The sequence below is a fragment of the Ambystoma mexicanum genome, unplaced genomic scaffold (genome assembly GCF_040938575.1).
Source record: "Ambystoma mexicanum isolate Mex_15411 unplaced genomic scaffold, UKY_AmexF1_1 Mex_scaf20, whole genome shotgun sequence".
In the NCBI taxonomy this organism is placed as follows: Eukaryota; Metazoa; Chordata; class Amphibia; order Caudata; family Ambystomatidae; genus Ambystoma; species Ambystoma mexicanum.
Genome location: NW_027182434.1, coordinates 967,860 through 990,556, shown reverse-complemented (window position 1 = coordinate 990,556; position 22,697 = coordinate 967,860). Strand labels below are relative to the sequence as shown.

The 22,697-nt window shown below is 51.4% G+C and overlaps 11 non-coding genes across 11 annotated transcripts; all 11 read left to right on the top strand.

Moving 5' to 3' along the window:
• The first annotated feature begins 386 nt into the window (after positions 1–386).
• Positions 387–458, top strand: TRNAD-GUC (transfer RNA aspartic acid (anticodon GUC)). Its single transcript has one exon. It is a non-coding gene; the product is annotated as a tRNA-Asp (tRNA).
• A 1,397-nt stretch (positions 459–1,855) lies between these two features.
• TRNAD-GUC (transfer RNA aspartic acid (anticodon GUC)) lies at positions 1,856–1,927 on the top strand. The gene has a single exon. It is a non-coding gene; the product is annotated as a tRNA-Asp (tRNA).
• Positions 1,928–4,770: 2,843 nt separating this feature from the next.
• On the top strand, positions 4,771–4,842 carry TRNAD-GUC (transfer RNA aspartic acid (anticodon GUC)). Its single transcript has one exon. It is a non-coding gene; the product is annotated as a tRNA-Asp (tRNA).
• A 2,839-nt stretch (positions 4,843–7,681) lies between these two features.
• On the top strand, positions 7,682–7,753 carry TRNAD-GUC (transfer RNA aspartic acid (anticodon GUC)). Its single transcript has one exon. It is a non-coding gene; the product is annotated as a tRNA-Asp (tRNA).
• A 1,397-nt stretch (positions 7,754–9,150) lies between these two features.
• On the top strand, positions 9,151–9,222 carry TRNAD-GUC (transfer RNA aspartic acid (anticodon GUC)). Its single transcript has one exon. It is a non-coding gene; the product is annotated as a tRNA-Asp (tRNA).
• Positions 9,223–10,619: 1,397 nt separating this feature from the next.
• On the top strand, positions 10,620–10,691 carry TRNAD-GUC (transfer RNA aspartic acid (anticodon GUC)). The gene has a single exon. It is a non-coding gene; the product is annotated as a tRNA-Asp (tRNA).
• A 4,314-nt stretch (positions 10,692–15,005) lies between these two features.
• On the top strand, positions 15,006–15,077 carry TRNAD-GUC (transfer RNA aspartic acid (anticodon GUC)). Its single transcript has one exon. It is a non-coding gene; the product is annotated as a tRNA-Asp (tRNA).
• A 1,397-nt stretch (positions 15,078–16,474) lies between these two features.
• On the top strand, positions 16,475–16,546 carry TRNAD-GUC (transfer RNA aspartic acid (anticodon GUC)). Its single transcript has one exon. It is a non-coding gene; the product is annotated as a tRNA-Asp (tRNA).
• Positions 16,547–19,385: 2,839 nt separating this feature from the next.
• Positions 19,386–19,457, top strand: TRNAD-GUC (transfer RNA aspartic acid (anticodon GUC)). The gene has a single exon. It is a non-coding gene; the product is annotated as a tRNA-Asp (tRNA).
• A 1,397-nt stretch (positions 19,458–20,854) lies between these two features.
• TRNAD-GUC (transfer RNA aspartic acid (anticodon GUC)) lies at positions 20,855–20,926 on the top strand. The gene has a single exon. It is a non-coding gene; the product is annotated as a tRNA-Asp (tRNA).
• Positions 20,927–22,323: 1,397 nt separating this feature from the next.
• Positions 22,324–22,395, top strand: TRNAD-GUC (transfer RNA aspartic acid (anticodon GUC)). The gene has a single exon. It is a non-coding gene; the product is annotated as a tRNA-Asp (tRNA).
• The last annotated feature ends 302 nt before the right edge of the window (positions 22,396–22,697 follow it).

Here is a 22,697-nt window from a genome sequence, read left to right as displayed (position 1 = left end):
GGGGGCAAGAAGTGAGAAAAAAACTAATCGCAAGCTAGGGCAGGATTCGGAAAGTGAAGCCGAAAACGGGCTTAGCATGCAGCCCAGGGGTTTCTTTGACTGTCCTAAGCCCACAGGGACTTTGCCGTCCTCAGCTCATGAGACTTGAGATGGGTAGCTTGATTTGCTGAGGAAATGCGGGATGACAGATTCAACTCTGGAGTCAAACATAGCCCGGAACTATCGCCTTAAACTGAGTTTTAAGCCTGGTGCCGATAAAAAGAAAGAAATTAGCCTTAGATCGGGCAAGCCGTTTGACGGGGGAAAATGAGACCCCCCTAGGCCAGCTAGGTGGTCGCTGGATGCTGTGCAGACATCAGCAGCTGTTCATTTCATGCCCTCACGTCTCCTCGTTAGTATAGTGGTCAGTATCCCCGCCTGTCACGCGGGAGACCGGGGTTCAATTCCCCGACGGGGAGGTTAAACCGTTTCTGGATTTTTTTTAGTTCTTGACAAATATTCTTGAAGATTAGGCTGAGTCAAGTAGGGAATGGGTGCCAAGAACTGACTCTTTAAGAAAAAAGCACCGGCAACGCTAGTCATCGTACAATATTTGTGCACAATTGCTTACATTAGGCGGCCGGTCCACTTTATTGAGTCCCCCTCAGCACCATTTAGTGCTCCTGTTGTCTGCGAAGTCCAAATTGTAACCCTGAATCAGTTCCTCTTCTGACCCTTTGTATCATGTTACATGACGAGTAATGATCACCTGTTAGCTTTATCCCTAATTATAACTCTCACTCTTTCCCTGCATCTAACCCTAGCTCTAATCCCATCATTAACCTCGGTCCGGGCACACGCGTGAACCCCTACTCTCATCTCAGCCTCTCCTGGTGATACATCACACCTGGGATCGTTTGCTCCCTGTGGGCTGTGGGAAATTTGCTACCAGCACGCCCTGGAAGTGGGGCTCATTCCGCTGCAACGGGAGGTCTTCCCAGGACGCGTCACAGCTCAACGCAAGAGCTCCTGGGTTTCGAAGGCTCTTGCAGCAAGCCTTCACAAAGCAGCAGGGAGCGCCGTTCCAGATGGGAAACTTGAGACTGGATGTCCAGAAAAGCAAGACGTCAGAAGCGAAACCTTTTTCCTGCAGGGTGTGGCATACCATCCGCTTGCTCATTGCGACAGAGGTGGCACTAATGAAGGAAGAGGTCAACGTTACGTTCTTCTTTAAAATGCAAGGCCAGGAAAAGTGGCAGCGGTGGGATTTGAACCCACGCCTCCGAAGAGACTGGAGCCTTAATCCAGCGCCTTAGACCGCTCGGCCACGCTACCTCCCTGCTAGTCGCCGAAAGCGGAACTTGACCCGTTGCCCGGCCCGCTTTAGTGCTTTGCCTTTTCTCCTTGGAAAGTCTGGAGACAGGCAGTGGAAGGGCAGGCAAACTGTCAGGTGCGCAGAGGAGGGGAGACCATGAGGCAAGGTGGGAGATGGGGGCAAGAAGTGAGAAAAAAACTAATCGCAAGCTAGGGCAGGATTCGGAAAGTGAAGCCGAAAAGGGGCTTAGCATGCAGCCCAGGGGTTTCTTTGACTGTCCTAAGCCCACAGGGACTTTGCCGTCCTCAGCTCATGAGACTTGAGATGGGTAGCTTGATTTGCTGAGGAAATGCGGGATGACAGATTCAACTCTGGAGTCAAACATAGCCCGGAACTATCGCCTTAAACTGAGTTTTAAGCCTGGTGCCGATAAAAAGAAAGAAATTAGCCTTAGATCGGGCAAGCCGTTTGACGGGGGAAAATGAGACCCCCCTAGGCCAGCTAGGTGGTCGCTGGATGCTGTGCAGACATCAGCAGCTGTTCATTTCATGCCCTCACGTCTCCTCGTTAGTATAGTGGTCAGTATCCCCGCCTGTCACGCGGGAGACCGGGGTTCAATTCCCCGACGGGGAGGTTAAACCGTTTCTGGATTTTTTTTAGTTCTTGACAAATATTCTTGAAGATTAGGCTGAGTCAAGTAGGGAATGGGTGCCAAGAACTGACTCTTTAAGAAAAAAGCACCGGCAACGCTAGTCATCGTACAATATTTGTGCACAATTGCTTACATTAGGCGGCCGGTCCACTTTATTGAGTCCCCCTCAGCACCATTTAGTGCTCCTGTTGTCTGCGAAGTCCAAATTGTAACCCTGAATCAGTTCCTCTTCTGACCCTTTGTATCATGTTACATGACGAGTAATGATCACCTGTTAGCTTTATCCCTAATTATAACTCTCACTCTTTCCCTGCATCTAACCCTAGCTCTAATCCCATCATTAACCTCGGTCCGGGCACACGCGTGAACCCCTACTCTCATCTCAGCCTCTCCTGGTGATACATCACACCTGGGATCGTTTGCTCCCTGTGGGCTGTGGGAAATTTGCTACCAGCACGCCCTGGAAGTGGGGCTCATTCCGCTGCAACGGGAGGTCTTCCCAGGACGCGTCACAGCTCAACGCAAGAGCTCCTGGGTTTCGAAGGCTCTTGCAGCAGGCCTTCACAAAGCAGCAGGGAGCGCCGTTCCAGATGGGAAACTTGAGACTGGATGTCCAGAAAAGCAAGACGTCAGAAGCGAAACCTTTTTCCTGCAGGGTGTGGCATACCATCCGCTTGCTCATTGCGACAGAGGTGGCACTAATGAAGGAAGAGGTCAACGTTACGTTCTTCTTTAAAATGCAAGGCCATGAAAAGTGGCAGCGGTGGGATTTGAACCCACGCCTCCGAAGAGACTGGAGCCTTCATCCAGCGCCTTAGACCGCTCGGCCACGCTACCTCCCTGCTAGTCGCCGAAAGCGGAACTTGACCCGTTGCCCGGCCCGCTTTAGTGCTTTGCCTTTTCTCCTTGGAAAGTCTGGAGACAGGCAGTGGAAGGGCAGGCAAACTGTCAGGTGCGCAGAGGAGGGGAGACCATGAGGCAAGGTGGGAGATGGGGGCAAGAAGTGAGAAAAAAACTAATCGCAAGCTAGGGCAGGATTCGGAAAGTGAAGCCGAAAAGGGGCTTAGCATGCAGCCCAGGGGTTTCTTTGACTGTCCTAAGCCCACAGGGACTTTGCTGTCCTCAGCTCATGAGACTTGAGATGGGTAGCTTGATTTGCTGAGGAAATGCGGGATGACAGATTCAACTCTGGAGTCAAACATAGCCCGGAACTATCGCCTTAAACTGAGTTTTAAGCCTGGTGCCGATAAAAAGAAAGAAATTAGCCTTAGATCGGGCAAGCCGTTTGACGGGGGAAAATGAGACCCCCTAGGCCAGCTAGGTGGTCGCTGGATGCTGTGCAGACATCAGCAGCTGTTCATTTCATGCCCTCACGTCTCCTCGTTAGTATAGTGGTCAGTATCCCCGCCTGTCACCCCGACGGGGAGGTTAAACCTTTTCTGGATTTTTTTTAGTTCTTGACAAATATTCTTGAAGATTAGGCTGAGTCAAGTAGGGAATGGGTGCCAAGAACTGACTCTTTAAGAAAAAAGCACCGGCAACGCTAGTCATCGTACAATATTTGTGCACAATTGCTTACATTAGGCGGCCGGTCCACTTTATTGAGTCCCCCTCAGCACCATTTAGTGCTCCTGTTGTCTGCGAAGTCCAAATTGTAACCCTGAATCAGTTCCTCTTCTGACCCTTTGTATCATGTTACATGACGAGTAATGATCACCTGTTAGCTTTATCCCTAATTATAACTCACACTCTTTCCCTGCATCTAACCCTAGCTCTAATCCCATCATTAACCTCGGTCCGGGCACACGCGTGAACCCCTACTCTCATCTCAGCCTCTCCTGGTGATACATCACACCTGGGATCGTTTGCTCCCTGTGGGCTGTGGGAAATTTGCTACCAGCACGCCCTGGAAGTGGGGCTCATTCCGCTGCAACGGGAGGTCTTCCCAGGACGCGTCACAGCTCAACGCAAGAGCTCCTGGGTTTCGAAGGCTCTTGCAGCAAGCCTTCACAAAGCAGCAGGGAGCGCCGTTCCAGATGGGAAACTTGAGACTGGATGTCCAGAAAAGCAAGACGTCAGAAGCGAAACCTTTTTCCTGCAGGGTGTGGCATACCATCCGCTTGCTCATTGCGACAGAGGTGGCACTAATGAAGGAAGAGGTCAACGTTACGTTCTTCTTTAAAATGCAAGGCCAGGAAAAGTGGCAGCGGTGGGATTTGAACCCACGCCTCCGAAGAGACTGGAGCCTTAATCCAGCGCCTTAGACCGCTCGGCCACGCTACCTCCCTGCTAGTCGCCGAAAGCGGAACTTGACCCGTTGCCCGGCCCGCTTTAGTGCTTTGCCTTTTCTCCTTGGAAAGTCTGGAGACAGGCAGTGGAAGGGCAGGCAAACTGTCAGGTGCGCAGAGGAGGGGAGACCATGAGGCAAGGTGGGAGATGGGGGCAAGAAGTGAGAAAAAAACTAATCGCAAGCTAGGGCAGGATTCGGAAAGTGAAGCCGAAAAGGGGCTTAGCATGCAGCCCAGGGGTTTCTTTGACTGTCCTAAGCCCACAGGGACTTTGCCGTCCTCAGCTCATGAGACTTGAGATGGGTAGCTTGATTTGCTGAGGAAATGCGGGATGACAGATTCAACTCTGGAGTCAAACATAGCCCGGAACTATCGCCTTAAACTGAGTTTTAAGCCTGGTGCCGATAAAAAGAAAGAAATTAGCCTTAGATCGGGCAAGCCGTTTGACGGGGGAAAATGAGACCCCCCTAGGCCAGCTAGGTGGTCGCTGGATGCTGTGCAGACATCAGCAGCTGTTCATTTCATGCCCTCACGTCTCCTCGTTAGTATAGTGGTCAGTATCCCCGCCTGTCACGCGGGAGACCGGGGTTCAATTCCCCGACGGGGAGGTTAAACCGTTTCTGGATTTTTTTTAGTTCTTGACAAATATTCTTGAAGATTAGGCTGAGTCAAGTAGGGAATGGGTGCCAAGAACTGACTCTTTAAGAAAAAAGCACCGGCAACGCTAGTCATCGTACAATATTTGTGCACAATTGCTTACATTAGGCGGCCGGTCCACTTTATTGAGTCCCCCTCAGCACCATTTAGTGCTCCTGTTGTCTGCGAAGTCCAAATTGTAACCCTGAATCAGTTCCTCTTCTGACCCTTTGTATCATGTTACATGACGAGTAATGATCACCTGTTAGCTTTATCCCTAATTATAACTCTCACTCTTTCCCTGCATCTAACCCTAGCTCTAATCCCATCATTAACCTCGGTCCGGGCACACGCGTGAACCCCTACTCTCATCTCAGCCTCTCCTGGTGATACATCACACCTGGGATCGTTTGCTCCCTGTGGGCTGTGGGAAATTTGCTACCAGCACGCCCTGGAAGTGGGGCTCATTCCGCTGCAACGGGAGGTCTTCCCAGGACGCGTCACAGCTCAACGCAAGAGCTCCTGGGTTTCGAAGGCTCTTGCAGCAAGCCTTCACAAAGCAGCAGGGAGCGCCGTTCCAGATGGGAAACTTGAGACTGGATGTCCAGAAAAGCAAGACGTCAGAAGCGAAACCTTTTTCCTGCAGGGTGTGGCATACCATCCGCTTGCTCATTGCGACAGAGGTGGCACTAATGAAGGAAGAGGTCAACGTTACGTTCTTCTTTAAAATGCAAGGCCAGGAAAAGTGGCAGCGGTGGGATTTGAACCCACGCCTCCGAAGAGACTGGAGCCTTAATCCAGCGCCTTAGACCGCTCGGCCACGCTACCTCCCTGCTAGTCGCCGAAAGCGGAACTTGACCCGTTGCCCGGCCCGCTTTAGTGCTTTGCCTTTTCTCCTTGGAAAGTCTGGAGACAGGCAGTGGAAGGGCAGGCAAACTGTCAGGTGCGCAGAGGAGGGGAGACCATGAGGCAAGGTGGGAGATGGGGGCAAGAAGTGAGAAAAAAACTAATCGCAAGCTAGGGCAGGATTCGGAAAGTGAAGCCGAAAAGGGGCTTAGCATGCAGCCCAGGGGTTTCTTTGACTGTCCTAAGCCCACAGGGACTTTGCCGTCCTCAGCTCATGAGACTTGAGATGGGTAGCTTGATTTGCTGAGGAAATGCGGGATGACAGATTCAACTCTGGAGTCAAACATAGCCCGGAACTATCGCCTTAAACTGAGTTTTAAGCCTGGTGCCGATAAAAAGAAAGAAATTAGCCTTAGATCGGGCAAGCCGTTTGACGGGGGAAAATGAGACCCCCCTAGGCCAGCTAGGTGGTCGCTGGATGCTGTGCAGACATCAGCAGCTGTTCATTTCATGCCCTCACGTCTCCTCGTTAGTATAGTGGTCAGTATCCCCAATTCCCCGACGGGGAGGTTAAACCGTTTCTGGATTTTTTTTAGTTCTTGACAAATATTCTTGAAGATTAGGCTGAGTCAAGTAGGGAATGGGTGCCAAGAACTGACTCTTTAAGAAAAAAGCACCGGCAACGCTAGTCATCGTACAATATTTGTGCACAATTGCTTACATTAGGCGGCCGGTCCACTTTATTGAGTCCCCCTGAGCACCATTTAGTGCTCCTGTTGTCTGCGAAGTCCAAATTGTAACCCTGAATCAGTTCCTCTTCTGACCCTTTGTATCATGTTACATGACGAGTAATGATCACCTGTTAGCTTTATCCCTAATTATAACTCTCACTCTTTCCCTGCATCTAACCCTAGCTCTAATCCCATCATTAACCTCGGTCCGGGCACACGCGTGAACCCCTACTCTCATCTCAGCCTCTCCTGGTGATACATCACACCTGGGATCGTTTGCTCCCTGTGGGCTGTGGGAAATTTGCTACCAGCACGCCCTGGAAGTGGGGCTCATTCCGCTGCAACGGGAGGTCTTCCCAGGACGCGTCACAGCTCAACGCAAGAGCTCCTGGGTTTCGAAGGCTCTTGCAGCAGGCCTTCACAAAGCAGCAGGGAGCGCCGTTCCAGATGGGAAACTTGAGACTGGATGTCCAGAAAAGCAAGACGTCAGAAGCGAAACCTTTTTCCTGCAGGGTGTGGCATACCATCCGCTTGCTCATTGCGACAGAGGTGGCACTAATGAAGGAAGAGGTCAACGTTACGTTCTTCTTTAAAATGCAAGGCCATGAAAAGTGGCAGCGGTGGGATTTGAACCCACGCCTCCGAAGAGACTGGAGCCTTCATCCAGCGCCTTAGACCGCTCGGCCACGCTACCTCCCTGCTAGTCGCCGAAAGCGGAACTTGACCCGTTGCCCGGCCCGCTTTAGTGCTTTGCCTTTTCTCCTTGGAAAGTCTGGAGACAGGCAGTGGAAGGGCAGGCAAACTGTCAGGTGCGCAGAGGAGGGGAGACCATGAGGCAAGGTGGGAGATGGGGGCAAGAAGTGAGAAAAAAACTAATCGCAAGCTAGGGCAGGATTCGGAAAGTGAAGCCGAAAAGGGGCTTAGCATGCAGCCCAGGGGTTTCTTTGACTGTCCTAAGCCCACAGGGACTTTGCCGTCCTCAGCTCATGAGACTTGAGATGGGTAGCTTGATTTGCTGAGGAAATGCGGGATGACAGATTCAACTCTGGAGTCAAACATAGCCCGGAACTATCGCCTTAAACTGAGTTTTAAGCCTGGTGCCGATAAAAAGAAAGAAATTAGCCTTAGATCGGGCAAGCCGTTTGACGGGGGAAAATGAGACCCCCTAGGCCAGCTAGGTGGTCGCTGGATGCTGTGCAGACATCAGCAGCTGTTCATTTCATGCCCTCACGTCTCCTCGTTAGTATAGTGGTCAGTATCCCCGCCTGTCACGCGGGAGACCGGGGTTCAATTCCCCGACGGGGAGGTTAAACCTTTTCTGGATTTTTTTTAGTTCTTGACAAATATTCTTGAAGATTAGGCTGAGTCAAGTAGGGAATGGGTGCCAAGAACTGACTCTTTAAGAAAAAAGCACCGGCAACGCTAGTCATCGTACAATATTTGTGCACAATTGCTTACATTAGGCGGCCGGTCCACTTTATTGAGTCCCCCTCAGCACCATTTAGTGCTCCTGTTGTCTGCGAAGTCCAAATTGTAACCCTGAATCAGTTCCTCTTCTGACCCTTTGTATCATGTTACATGACGAGTAATGATCACCTGTTAGCTTTATCCCTAATTATAACTCTCACTCTTTCCCTGCATCTAACCCTAGCTCTAATCCCATCATTAACCTCGGTCCGGGCACACGCGTGAACCCCTACTCTCATCTCAGCCTCTCCTGGTGATACATCACACCTGGGATCGTTTGCTCCCTGTGGGCTGTGGGAAATTTGCTACCAGCACGCCCTGGAAGTGGGGCTCATTCCGCTGCAACGGGAGGTCTTCCCAGGACGCGTCACAGCTCAACGCAAGAGCTCCTGGGTTTCGAAGGCTCTTGCAGCAAGCCTTCACAAAGCAGCAGGGAGCGCCGTTCCAGATGGGAAACTTGAGACTGGATGTCCAGAAAAGCAAGACGTCAGAAGCGAAACCTTTTTCCTGCAGGGTGTGGCATACCATCCGCTTGCTCATTGCGACAGAGGTGGCACTAATGAAGGAAGAGGTCAACGTTACGTTCTTCTTTAAAATGCAAGGCCAGGAAAAGTGGCAGCGGTGGGATTTGAACCCACGCCTCCGAAGAGACTGGAGCCTTAATCCAGCGCCTTAGACCGCTCGGCCACGCTACCTCCCTGCTAGTCGCCGAAAGCGGAACTTGACCCGTTGCCCGGCCCGCTTTAGTGCTTTGCCTTTTCTCCTTGGAAAGTCTGGAGACAGGCAGTGGAAGGGCAGGCAAACTGTCAGGTGCGCAGAGGAGGGGAGACCATGAGGCAAGGTGGGAGATGGGGGCAAGAAGTGAGAAAAAAACTAATCGCAAGCTAGGGCAGGATTCGGAAAGTGAAGCCGAAAAGGGGCTTAGCATGCAGCCCAGGGGTTTCTTTGACTGTCCTAAGCCCACAGGGACTTTGCCGTCCTCAGCTCATGAGACTTGAGATGGGTAGCTTGATTTGCTGAGGAAATGCGGGATGACAGATTCAACTCTGGAGTCAAACATAGCCCGGAACTATCGCCTTAAACTGAGTTTTAAGCCTGGTGCCGATAAAAAGAAAGAAATTAGCCTTAGATCGGGCAAGCCGTTTGACGGGGGAAAATGAGACCCCCCTAGGCCAGCTAGGTGGTCGCTGGATGCTGTGCAGACATCAGCAGCTGTTCATTTCATGCCCTCACGTCTCCTCGTTAGTATAGTGGTCAGTATCCCCGCCTGTCACGCGGGAGACCGGGGTTCAATTCCCCGACGGGGAGGTTAAACCGTTTCTGGATTTTTTTTAGTTCTTGACAAATATTCTTGAAGATTAGGCTGAGTCAAGTAGGGAATGGGTGCCAAGAACTGACTCTTTAAGAAAAAAGCACCGGCAACGCTAGTCATCGTACAATATTTGTGCACAATTGCTTACATTAGGCGGCCGGTCCACTTTATTGAGTCCCCCTCAGCACCATTTAGTGCTCCTGTTGTCTGCGAAGTCCAAATTGTAACCCTGAATCAGTTCCTCTTCTGACCCTTTGTATCATGTTACATGACGAGTAATGATCACCTGTTAGCTTTATCCCTAATTATAACTCTCACTCTTTCCCTGCATCTAACCCTAGCTCTAATCCCATCATTAACCTCGGTCCGGGCACACGCGTGAACCCCTACTCTCATCTCAGCCTCTCCTGGTGATACATCACACCTGGGATCGTTTGCTCCCTGTGGGCTGTGGGAAATTTGCTACCAGCACGCCCTGGAAGTGGGGCTCATTCCGCTGCAACGGGAGGTCTTCCCAGGACGCGTCACAGCTCAACGCAAGAGCTCCTGGGTTTCGAAGGCTCTTGCAGCAAGCCTTCACAAAGCAGCAGGGAGCGCCGTTCCAGATGGGAAACTTGAGACTGGATGTCCAGAAAAGCAAGACGTCAGAAGCGAAACCTTTTTCCTGCAGGGTGTGGCATACCATCCGCTTGCTCATTGCGACAGAGGTGGCACTAATGAAGGAAGAGGTCAACGTTACGTTCTTCTTTAAAATGCAAGGCCAGGAAAAGTGGCAGCGGTGGGATTTGAACCCACGCCTCCGAAGAGACTGGAGCCTTAATCCAGCGCCTTAGACCGCTCGGCCACGCTACCTCCCTGCTAGTCGCCGAAAGCGGAACTTGACCCGTTGCCCGGCCCGCTTTAGTGCTTTGCCTTTTCTCCTTGGAAAGTCTGGAGACAGGCAGTGGAAGGGCAGGCAAACTGTCAGGTGCGCAGAGGAGGGGAGACCATGAGGCAAGGTGGGAGATGGGGGCAAGAAGTGAGAAAAAAACTAATCGCAAGCTAGGGCAGGATTCGGAAAGTGAAGCCGAAAAGGGGCTTAGCATGCAGCCCAGGGGTTTCTTTGACTGTCCTAAGCCCACAGGGACTTTGCCGTCCTCAGCTCATGAGACTTGAGATGGGTAGCTTGATTTGCTGAGGAAATGCGGGATGACAGATTCAACTCTGGAGTCAAACATAGCCCGGAACTATCGCCTTAAACTGAGTTTTAAGCCTGGTGCCGATAAAAAGAAAGAAATTAGCCTTAGATCGGGCAAGCCGTTTGACGGGGGAAAATGAGACCCCCCTAGGCCAGCTAGGTGGTCGCTGGATGCTGTGCAGACATCAGCAGCTGTTCATTTCATGCCCTCACGTCTCCTCGTTAGTATAGTGGTCAGTATCCCCGCCTGTCACGCGGGAGACCGGGGTTCAATTCCCCGACGGGGAGGTTAAACCGTTTCTGGATTTTTTTTAGTTCTTGACAAATATTCTTGAAGATTAGGCTGAGTCAAGTAGGGAATGGGTGCCAAGAACTGACTCTTTAAGAAAAAAGCACCGGCAACGCTAGTCATCGTACAATATTTGTGCACAATTGCTTACATTAGGCGGCCGGTCCACTTTATTGAGTCCCCCTGAGCACCATTTAGTGCTCCTGTTGTCTGCGAAGTCCAAATTGTAACCCTGAATCAGTTCCTCTTCTGACCCTTTGTATCATGTTACATGACGAGTAATGATCACCTGTTAGCTTTATCCCTAATTATAACTCTCACTCTTTCCCTGCATCTAACCCTAGCTCTAATCCCATCATTAACCTCGGTCCGGGCACACGCGTGAACCCCTACTCTCATCTCAGCCTCTCCTGGTGATACATCACACCTGGGATCGTTTGCTCCCTGTGGGCTGTGGGAAATTTGCTACCAGCACGCCCTGGAAGTGGGGCTCATTCCGCTGCAACGGGAGGTCTTCCCAGGACGCGTCACAGCTCAACGCAAGAGCTCCTGGGTTTCGAAGGCTCTTGCAGCAAGCCTTCACAAAGCAGCAGGGAGCGCCGTTCCAGATGGGAAACTTGAGACTGGATGTCCAGAAAAGCAAGACGTCAGAAGCGAAACCTTTTTCCTGCAGGGTGTGGCATACCATCCGCTTGCTCATTGCGACAGAGGTGGCACTAATGAAGGAAGAGGTCAACGTTACGTTCTTCTTTAAAATGCAAGGCCAGGAAAAGTGGCAGCGGTGGGATTTGAACCCACGCCTCCGAAGAGACTGGAGCCTTAATCCAGCGCCTTAGACCGCTCGGCCACGCTACCTCCCTGCTAGTCGCCGAAAGCGGAACTTGACCCGTTGCCCGGCCCGCTTTAGTGCTTTGCCTTTTCTCCTTGGAAAGTCTGGAGACAGGCAGTGGAAGGGCAGGCAAACTGTCAGGTGCGCAGAGGAGGGGAGACCATGAGGCAAGGTGGGAGATGGGGGCAAGAAGTGAGAAAAAAACTAATCGCAAGCTAGGGCAGGATTCGGAAAGTGAAGCCGAAAAGGGGCTTAGCATGCAGCCCAGGGGTTTCTTTGACTGTCCTAAGCCCACAGGGACTTTGCCGTCCTCAGCTCATGAGACTTGAGATGGGTAGCTTGATTTGCTGAGGAAATGCGGGATGACAGATTCAACTCTGGAGTCAAACATAGCCCGGAACTATCGCCTTAAACTGAGTTTTAAGCCTGGTGCCGATAAAAAGAAAGAAATTAGCCTTAGATCGGGCAAGCCGTTTGACGGGGGAAAATGAGACCCCCCTAGGCCAGCTAGGTGGTCGCTGGATGCTGTGCAGACATCAGCAGCTGTTCATTTCATGCCCTCACGTCTCCTCGTTAGTATAGTGGTCAGTATCCCCGCCTGTCACGCGGGAGACCGTCCCCGACGGGGAGGTTAAACCGTTTCTGGATTTTTTTTAGTTCTTGACAAATATTCTTGAAGATTAGGCTGAGTCAAGTAGGGAATGGGTGCCAAGAACTGACTCTTTAAGAAAAAAGCACCGGCAACGCTAGTCATCGTACAATATTTGTGCACAATTGCTTACATTAGGCGGCCGGTCCACTTTATTGAGTCCCCCTCAGCACCATTTAGTGCTCCTGTTGTCTGCGAAGTCCAAATTGTAACCCTGAATCAGTTCCTCTTCTGACCCTTTGTATCATGTTACATGACGAGTAATGATCACCTGTTAGCTTTATCCCTAATTATAACTCTCACTCTTTCCCTGCATCTAACCCTAGCTCTAATCCCATCATTAACCTCGGTCCGGGCACACGCGTGAACCCCTACTCTCATCTCAGCCTCTCCTGGTGATACATCACACCTGGGATCGTTTGCTCCCTGTGGGCTGTGGGAAATTTGCTACCAGCACGCCCTGGAAGTGGGGCTCATTCCGCTGCAACGGGAGGTCTTCCCAGGACGCGTCACAGCTCAACGCAAGAGCTCCTGGGTTTCGAAGGCTCTTGCAGCAAGCCTTCACAAAGCAGCAGGGAGCGCCGTTCCAGATGGGAAACTTGAGACTGGATGTCCAGAAAAGCAAGACGTCAGAAGCGAAACCTTTTTCCTGCAGGGTGTGGCATACCATCCGCTTGCTCATTGCGACAGAGGTGGCACTAATGAAGGAAGAGGTCAACGTTACGTTCTTCTTTAAAATGCAAGGCCAGGAAAAGTGGCAGCGGTGGGATTTGAACCCACGCCTCCGAAGAGACTGGAGCCTTAATCCAGCGCCTTAGACCGCTCGGCCACGCTACCTCCCTGCTAGTCGCCGAAAGCGGAACTTGACCCGTTGCCCGGCCCGCTTTAGTGCTTTGCCTTTTCTCCTTGGAAAGTCTGGAGACAGGCAGTGGAAGGGCAGGCAAACTGTCAGGTGCGCAGAGGAGGGGAGACCATGAGGCAAGGTGGGAGATGGGGGCAAGAAGTGAGAAAAAAACTAATCGCAAGCTAGGGCAGGATTCGGAAAGTGAAGCCGAAAAGGGGCTTAGCATGCAGCCCAGGGGTTTCTTTGACTGTCCTAAGCCCACAGGGACTTTGCCGTCCTCAGCTCATGAGACTTGAGATGGGTAGCTTGATTTGCTGAGGAAATGCGGGATGACAGATTCAACTCTGGAGTCAAACATAGCCCGGAACTATCGCCTTAAACTGAGTTTTAAGCCTGGTGCCGATAAAAAGAAAGAAATTAGCCTTAGATCGGGCAAGCCGTTTGACGGGGGAAAATGAGACCCCCTAGGCCAGCTAGGTGGTCGCTGGATGCTGTGCAGACATCAGCAGCTGTTCATTTCATGCCCTCACGTCTCCTCGTTAGTATAGTGGTCAGTATCCCCGCCAGACCGGGGTTCAATTCCCCGACGGGGAGGTTAAACCTTTTCTGGATTTTTTTTAGTTCTTGACAAATATTCTTGAAGATTAGGCTGAGTCAAGTAGGGAATGGGTGCCAAGAACTGACTCTTTAAGAAAAAAGCACCGGCAACGCTAGTCATCGTACAATATTTGTGCACAATTGCTTACATTAGGCGGCCGGTCCACTTTATTGAGTCCCCCTCAGCACCATTTAGTGCTCCTGTTGTCTGCGAAGTCCAAATTGTAACCCTGAATCAGTTCCTCTTCTGACCCTTTGTATCATGTTACATGACGAGTAATGATCACCTGTTAGCTTTATCCCTAATTATAACTCTCACTCTTTCCCTGCATCTAACCCTAGCTCTAATCCCATCATTAACCTCGGTCCGGGCACACGCGTGAACCCCTACTCTCATCTCAGCCTCTCCTGGTGATACATCACACCTGGGATCGTTTGCTCCCTGTGGGCTGTGGGAAATTTGCTACCAGCACGCCCTGGAAGTGGGGCTCATTCCGCTGCAACGGGAGGTCTTCCCAGGACGCGTCACAGCTCAACGCAAGAGCTCCTGGGTTTCGAAGGCTCTTGCAGCAAGCCTTCACAAAGCAGCAGGGAGCGCCGTTCCAGATGGGAAACTTGAGACTGGATGTCCAGAAAAGCAAGACGTCAGAAGCGAAACCTTTTTCCTGCAGGGTGTGGCATACCATCCGCTTGCTCATTGCGACAGAGGTGGCACTAATGAAGGAAGAGGTCAACGTTACGTTCTTCTTTAAAATGCAAGGCCAGGAAAAGTGGCAGCGGTGGGATTTGAACCCACGCCTCCGAAGAGACTGGAGCCTTAATCCAGCGCCTTAGACCGCTCGGCCACGCTACCTCCCTGCTAGTCGCCGAAAGCGGAACTTGACCCGTTGCCCGGCCCGCTTTAGTGCTTTGCCTTTTCTCCTTGGAAAGTCTGGAGACAGGCAGTGGAAGGGCAGGCAAACTGTCAGGTGCGCAGAGGAGGGGAGACCATGAGGCAAGGTGGGAGATGGGGGCAAGAAGTGAGAAAAAAACTAATCGCAAGCTAGGGCAGGATTCGGAAAGTGAAGCCGAAAAGGGGCTTAGCATGCAGCCCAGGGGTTTCTTTGACTGTCCTAAGCCCACAGGGACTTTGCCGTCCTCAGCTCATGAGACTTGAGATGGGTAGCTTGATTTGCTGAGGAAATGCGGGATGACAGATTCAACTCTGGAGTCAAACATAGCCCGGAACTATCGCCTTAAACTGAGTTTTAAGCCTGGTGCCGATAAAAAGAAAGAAATTAGCCTTAGATCGGGCAAGCCGTTTGACGGGGGAAAATGAGACCCCCCTAGGCCAGCTAGGTGGTCGCTGGATGCTGTGCAGACATCAGCAGCTGTTCATTTCATGCCCTCACGTCTCCTCGTTAGTATAGTGGTCAGTATCCCCGCCTGTCACGCGGGAGACCGGGGTTCAATTCCCCGACGGGGAGGTTAAACCGTTTCTGGATTTTTTTTAGTTCTTGACAAATATTCTTGAAGATTAGGCTGAGTCAAGTAGGGAATGGGTGCCAAGAACTGACTCTTTAAGAAAAAAGCACCGGCAACGCTAGTCATCGTACAATATTTGTGCACAATTGCTTACATTAGGCGGCCGGTCCACTTTATTGAGTCCCCCTCAGCACCATTTAGTGCTCCTGTTGTCTGCGAAGTCCAAATTGTAACCCTGAATCAGTTCCTCTTCTGACCCTTTGTATCATGTTACATGACGAGTAATGATCACCTGTTAGCTTTATCCCTAATTATAACTCTCACTCTTTCCCTGCATCTAACCCTAGCTCTAATCCCATCATTAACCTCGGTCCGGGCACACGCGTGAACCCCTACTCTCATCTCAGCCTCTCCTGGTGATACATCACACCTGGGATCGTTTGCTCCCTGTGGGCTGTGGGAAATTTGCTACCAGCACGCCCTGGAAGTGGGGCTCATTCCGCTGCAACGGGAGGTCTTCCCAGGACGCGTCACAGCTCAACGCAAGAGCTCCTGGGTTTCGAAGGCTCTTGCAGCAAGCCTTCACAAAGCAGCAGGGAGCGCCGTTCCAGATGGGAAACTTGAGACTGGATGTCCAGAAAAGCAAGACGTCAGAAGCGAAACCTTTTTCCTGCAGGGTGTGGCATACCATCCGCTTGCTCATTGCGACAGAGGTGGCACTAATGAAGGAAGAGGTCAACGTTACGTTCTTCTTTAAAATGCAAGGCCAGGAAAAGTGGCAGCGGTGGGATTTGAACCCACGCCTCCGAAGAGACTGGAGCCTTAATCCAGCGCCTTAGACCGCTCGGCCACGCTACCTCCCTGCTAGTCGCCGAAAGCGGAACTTGACCCGTTGCCCGGCCCGCTTTAGTGCTTTGCCTTTTCTCCTTGGAAAGTCTGGAGACAGGCAGTGGAAGGGCAGGCAAACTGTCAGGTGCGCAGAGGAGGGGAGACCATGAGGCAAGGTGGGAGATGGGGGCAAGAAGTGAGAAAAAAACTAATCGCAAGCTAGGGCAGGATTCGGAAAGTGAAGCCGAAAAGGGGCTTAGCATGCAGCCCAGGGGTTTCTTTGACTGTCCTAAGCCCACAGGGACTTTGCCGTCCTCAGCTCATGAGACTTGAGATGGGTAGCTTGATTTGCTGAGGAAATGCGGGATGACAGATTCAACTCTGGAGTCAAACATAGCCCGGAACTATCGCCTTAAACTGAGTTTTAAGCCTGGTGCCGATAAAAAGAAAGAAATTAGCCTTAGATCGGGCAAGCCGTTTGACGGGGGAAAATGAGACCCCCCTAGGCCAGCTAGGTGGTCGCTGGATGCTGTGCAGACATCAGCAGCTGTTCATTTCATGCCCTCACGTCTCCTCGTTAGTATAGTGGTCAGTATCCCCGCCTGTCACGCGGGAGACCGGGGTTCAATTCCCCGACGGGGAGGTTAAACCGTTTCTGGATTTTTTTTAGTTCTTGACAAATATTCTTGAAGATTAGGCTGAGTCAAGTAGGGAATGGGTGCCAAGAACTGACTCTTTAAGAAAAAAGCACCGGCAACGCTAGTCATCGTACAATATTTGTGCACAATTGCTTACATTAGGCGGCCGGTCCACTTTATTGAGTCCCCCTCAGCACCATTTAGTGCTCCTGTTGTCTGCGAAGTCCAAATTGTAACCCTGAATCAGTTCCTCTTCTGACCCTTTGTATCATGTTACATGACGAGTAATGATCACCTGTTAGCTTTATCCCTAATTATAACTCTCACTCTTTCCCTGCATCTAACCCTAGCTCTAATCCCATCATTAACCTCGGTCCGGGCACACGCGTGAACCCCTACTCTCATCTCAGCCTCTCCTGGTGATACATCACACCTGGGATCGTTTGCTCCCTGTGGGCTGTGGGAAATTTGCTACCAGCACGCCCTGGAAGTGGGGCTCATTCCGCTGCAACGGGAGGTCTTCCCAGGACGCGTCACAGCTCAACGCAAGAGCTCCTGGGTTTCGAAGGCTCTTGCAGCAAGCCTTCACAAAGCAGCAGGGAGCGCCGTTCCAGATGGGAAACTTGAGACTGGATGTCCAGAAAAGCAAGACGTCAGAAGCGAAACCTTTTTCCTGCAGGGTGTGGCATACCATCCGCTTGCTCATTGCGACAGAGGTGGCACTAATGAAGGAAGAGGTCAACGTTACGTTCTTCTTTAAAATGCAAGGCCAGGAAAAGTGGCAGCGGTGGGATTTGAACCCACGCCTCCGAAGAGACTGGAGCCTTAATCCAGCGCCTTAGACCGCTCGGCCACGCTACCTCCCTGCTAGTCGCCGAAAGCGGAACTTGACCCGTTGCCCGGCCCGCTTTAGTGCTTTGCCTTTTCTCCTTGGAAAGTCTGGAGACAGGCAGTGGAAGGGCAGGCAAACTGTCAGGTGCGCAGAGGAGGGGAGACCATGAGGCAAGGTGGGAGATGGGGGCAAGAAGTGAGAAAAAAACTAATCGCAAGCTAGGGCAGGATTCGGAAAGTGAAGCCGAAAAGGGGCTTAGCATGCAGCCCAGGGGTTTCTTTGACTGTCCTAAGCCCACAGGGACTTTGCCGTCCTCAGCTCATGAGACTTGAGATGGGTAGCTTGATTTGCTGAGGAAATGCGGGATGACAGATTCAACTCTGGAGTCAAACATAGCCCGGAACTATCGCCTTAAACTGAGTTTTAAGCCTGGTGCCGATAAAAAGAAAGAAATTAGCCTTAGATCGGGCAAGCCGTTTGACGGGGGAAAATGAGACCCCCCTAGGCCAGCTAGGTGGTCGCTGGATGCTGTGCAGACATCAGCAGCTGTTCATTTCATGCCCTCACGTCTCCTCGTTAGTATAGTGGTCAGTATCCCCAATTCCCCGACGGGGAGGTTAAACCGTTTCTGGATTTTTTTTAGTTCTTGACAAATATTCTTGAAGATTAGGCTGAGTCAAGTAGGGAATGGGTGCCAAGAACTGACTCTTTAAGAAAAAAGCACCGGCAACGCTAGTCATCGTACAATATTTGTGCACAATTGCTTACATTAGGCGGCCGGTCCACTTTATTGAGTCCCCCTGAGCACCATTTAGTGCTCCTGTTGTCTGCGAAGTCCAAATTGTAACCCTGAATCAGTTCCTCTTCTGACCCTTTGTATCATGTTACATGACGAGTAATGATCACCTGTTAGCTTTATCCCTAATTATAACTCTCACTCTTTCCCTGCATCTAACCCTAGCTCTAATCCCATCATTAACCTCGGTCCGGGCACACGCGTGAACCCCTACTCTCATCTCAGCCTCTCCTGGTGATACATCACACCTGGGATCGTTTGCTCCCTGTGGGCTGTGGGAAATTTGCTACCAGCACGCCCTGGAAGTGGGGCTCATTCCGCTGCAACGGGAGGTCTTCCCAGGACGCGTCACAGCTCAACGCAAGAGCTCCTGGGTTTCGAAGGCTCTTGCAGCAGGCCTTCACAAAGCAGCAGGGAGCGCCGTTCCAGATGGGAAACTTGAGACTGGATGTCCAGAAAAGCAAGACGTCAGAAGCGAAACCTTTTTCCTGCAGGGTGTGGCATACCATCCGCTTGCTCATTGCGACAGAGGTGGCACTAATGAAGGAAGAGGTCAACGTTACGTTCTTCTTTAAAATGCAAGGCCATGAAAAGTGGCAGCGGTGGGATTTGAACCCACGCCTCCGAAGAGACTGGAGCCTTCATCCAGCGCCTTAGACCGCTCGGCCACGCTACCTCCCTGCTAGTCGCCGAAAGCGGAACTTGACCCGTTGCCCGGCCCGCTTTAGTGCTTTGCCTTTTCTCCTTGGAAAGTCTGGAGACAGGCAGTGGAAGGGCAGGCAAACTGTCAGGTGCGCAGAGGAGGGGAGACCATGAGGCAAGGTGGGAGATGGGGGCAAGAAGTGAGAAAAAAACTAATCGCAAGCTAGGGCAGGATTCGGAAAGTGAAGCCGAAAAGGGGCTTAGCATGCAGCCCAGGGGTTTCTTTGACTGTCCTAAGCCCACAGGGACTTTGCCGTCCTCAGCTCATGAGACTTGAGATGGGTAGCTTGATTTGCTGAGGAAATGCGGGATGACAGATTCAACTCTGGAGTCAAACATAGCCCGGAACTATCGCCTTAAACTGAGTTTTAAGCCTGGTGCCGATAAAAAGAAAGAAATTAGCCTTAGATCGGGCAAGCCGTTTGACGGGGGAAAATGAGACCCCCTAGGCCAGCTAGGTGGTCGCTGGATGCTGTGCAGACATCAGCAGCTGTTCATTTCATGCCCTCACGTCTCCTCGTTAGTATAGTGGTCAGTATCCCCGCCTGTCACGCGGGAGACCGGGGTTCAATTCCCCGACGGGGAGGTTAAACCTTTTCTGGATTTTTTTTAGTTCTTGACAAATATTCTTGAAGATTAGGCTGAGTCAAGTAGGGAATGGGTGCCAAGAACTGACTCTTTAAGAAAAAAGCACCGGCAACGCTAGTCATCGTACAATATTTGTGCACAATTGCTTACATTAGGCGGCCGGTCCACTTTATTGAGTCCCCCTCAGCACCATTTAGTGCTCCTGTTGTCTGCGAAGTCCAAATTGTAACCCTGAATCAGTTCCTCTTCTGACCCTTTGTATCATGTTACATGACGAGTAATGATCACCTGTTAGCTTTATCCCTAATTATAACTCTCACTCTTTCCCTGCATCTAACCCTAGCTCTAATCCCATCATTAACCTCGGTCCGGGCACACGCGTGAACCCCTACTCTCATCTCAGCCTCTCCTGGTGATACATCACACCTGGGATCGTTTGCTCCCTGTGGGCTGTGGGAAATTTGCTACCAGCACGCCCTGGAAGTGGGGCTCATTCCGCTGCAACGGGAGGTCTTCCCAGGACGCGTCACAGCTCAACGCAAGAGCTCCTGGGTTTCGAAGGCTCTTGCAGCAAGCCTTCACAAAGCAGCAGGGAGCGCCGTTCCAGATGGGAAACTTGAGACTGGATGTCCAGAAAAGCAAGACGTCAGAAGCGAAACCTTTTTCCTGCAGGGTGTGGCATACCATCCGCTTGCTCATTGCGACAGAGGTGGCACTAATGAAGGAAGAGGTCAACGTTACGTTCTTCTTTAAAATGCAAGGCCAGGAAAAGTGGCAGCGGTGGGATTTGAACCCACGCCTCCGAAGAGACTGGAGCCTTAATCCAGCGCCTTAGACCGCTCGGCCACGCTACCTCCCTGCTAGTCGCCGAAAGCGGAACTTGACCCGTTGCCCGGCCCGCTTTAGTGCTTTGCCTTTTCTCCTTGGAAAGTCTGGAGACAGGCAGTGGAAGGGCAGGCAAACTGTCAGGTGCGCAGAGGAGGGGAGACCATGAGGCAAGGTGGGAGATGGGGGCAAGAAGTGAGAAAAAAACTAATCGCAAGCTAGGGCAGGATTCGGAAAGTGAAGCCGAAAAGGGGCTTAGCATGCAGCCCAGGGGTTTCTTTGACTGTCCTAAGCCCACAGGGACTTTGCCGTCCTCAGCTCATGAGACTTGAGATGGGTAGCTTGATTTGCTGAGGAAATGCGGGATGACAGATTCAACTCTGGAGTCAAACATAGCCCGGAACTATCGCCTTAAACTGAGTTTTAAGCCTGGTGCCGATAAAAAGAAAGAAATTAGCCTTAGATCGGGCAAGCCGTTTGACGGGGGAAAATGAGACCCCCCTAGGCCAGCTAGGTGGTCGCTGGATGCTGTGCAGACATCAGCAGCTGTTCATTTCATGCCCTCACGTCTCCTCGTTAGTATAGTGGTCAGTATCCCCGCCTGTCACGCGGGAGACCGGGGTTCAATTCCCCGACGGGGAGGTTAAACCGTTTCTGGATTTTTTTTAGTTCTTGACAAATATTCTTGAAGATTAGGCTGAGTCAAGTAGGGAATGGGTGCCAAGAACTGACTCTTTAAGAAAAAAGCACCGGCAACGCTAGTCATCGTACAATATTTGTGCACAATTGCTTACATTAGGCGGCCGGTCCACTTTATTGAGTCCCCCTCAGCACCATTTAGTGCTCCTGTTGTCTGCGAAGTCCAAATTGTAACCCTGAATCAGTTCCTCTTCTGACCCTTTGTATCATGTTACATGACGAGTAATGATCACCTGTTAGCTTTATCCCTAATTATAACTCTCACTCTTTCCCTGCATCTAACCCTAGCTCTAATCCCATCATTAACCTCGGTCCGGGCACACGCGTGAACCCCTACTCTCATCTCAGCCTCTCCTGGTGATACATCACACCTGGGATCGTTTGCTCCCTGTGGGCTGTGGGAAATTTGCTACCAGCACGCCCTGGAAGTGGGGCTCATTCCGCTGCAACGGGAGGTCTTCCCAGGACGCGTCACAGCTCAACGCAAGAGCTCCTGGGTTTCGAAGGCTCTTGCAGCAAGCCTTCACAAAGCAGCAGGGAGCGCCGTTCCAGATGGGAAACTTGAGACTGGATGTCCAGAAAAGCAAGACGTCAGAAGCGAAACGTTTTTCCTGCAGGGTGTGGCATACCATCCGCTTGCTCATTGCGACAGAGGTGGCACTAATGAAGGAAGAGGTCAACGTTACGTTCTTCTTTAAAATGCAAGGCCAGGAAAAGTGGCAGCGGTGGGATTTGAACCCACGCCTCCGAAGAGACTGGAGCCTTAATCCAGCGCCTTAGACCGCTCGGCCACGCTACCTCCCTGCTAGTCGCCGAAAGCGGAACTTGACCCGTTGCCCGGCCCGCTTTAGTGCTTTGCCTTTTCTCCTTGGAAAGTCTGGAGACAGGCAGTGGAAGGGCAGGCAAACTGTCAGGTGCGCAGAGGAGGGGAGACCATGAGGCAAGGTGGGAGATGGGGGCAAGAAGTGAGAAAAAAACTAATCGCAAGCTAGGGCAGGATTCGGAAAGTGAAGCCGAAAACGGGCTTAGCATGCAGCCCAGGGGTTTCTTTGACTGTCCTAAGCCCACAGGGACTTTGCCGTCCTCAGCTCATGAGACTTGAGATGGGTAGCTTGATTTGCTGAGGAAATGCGGGATGACAGATTCAACTCTGGAGTCAAACATAGCCCGGAACTATCGCCTTAAACTGAGTTTTAAGCCTGGTGCCGATAAAAAGAAAGAAATTAGCCTTAGATCGGGCAAGCCGTTTGACGGGGGAAAATGAGACCCCCCTAGGCCAGCTAGGTGGTCGCTGGATGCTGTGCAGACATCAGCAGCTGTTCATTTCATGCCCTCACGTCTCCTCGTTAGTATAGTGGTCAGTATCCCCGCCTGTCACGCGGGAGACCGGGGTTCAATTCCCCGACGGGGAGGTTAAACCGTTTCTGGATTTTTTTTAGTTCTTGACAAATATTCTTGAAGATTAGGCTGAGTCAAGTAGGGAATGGGTGCCAAGAACTGACTCTTTAAGAAAAAAGCACCGGCAACGCTAGTCATCGTACAATATTTGTGCACAATTGCTTACATTAGGCGGCCGGTCCACTTTATTGAGTCCCCCTCAGCACCATTTAGTGCTCCTGTTGTCTGCGAAGTCCAAATTGTAACCCTGAATCAGTTCCTCTTCTGACCCTTTGTATCATGTTACATGACGAGTAATGATCACCTGTTAGCTTTA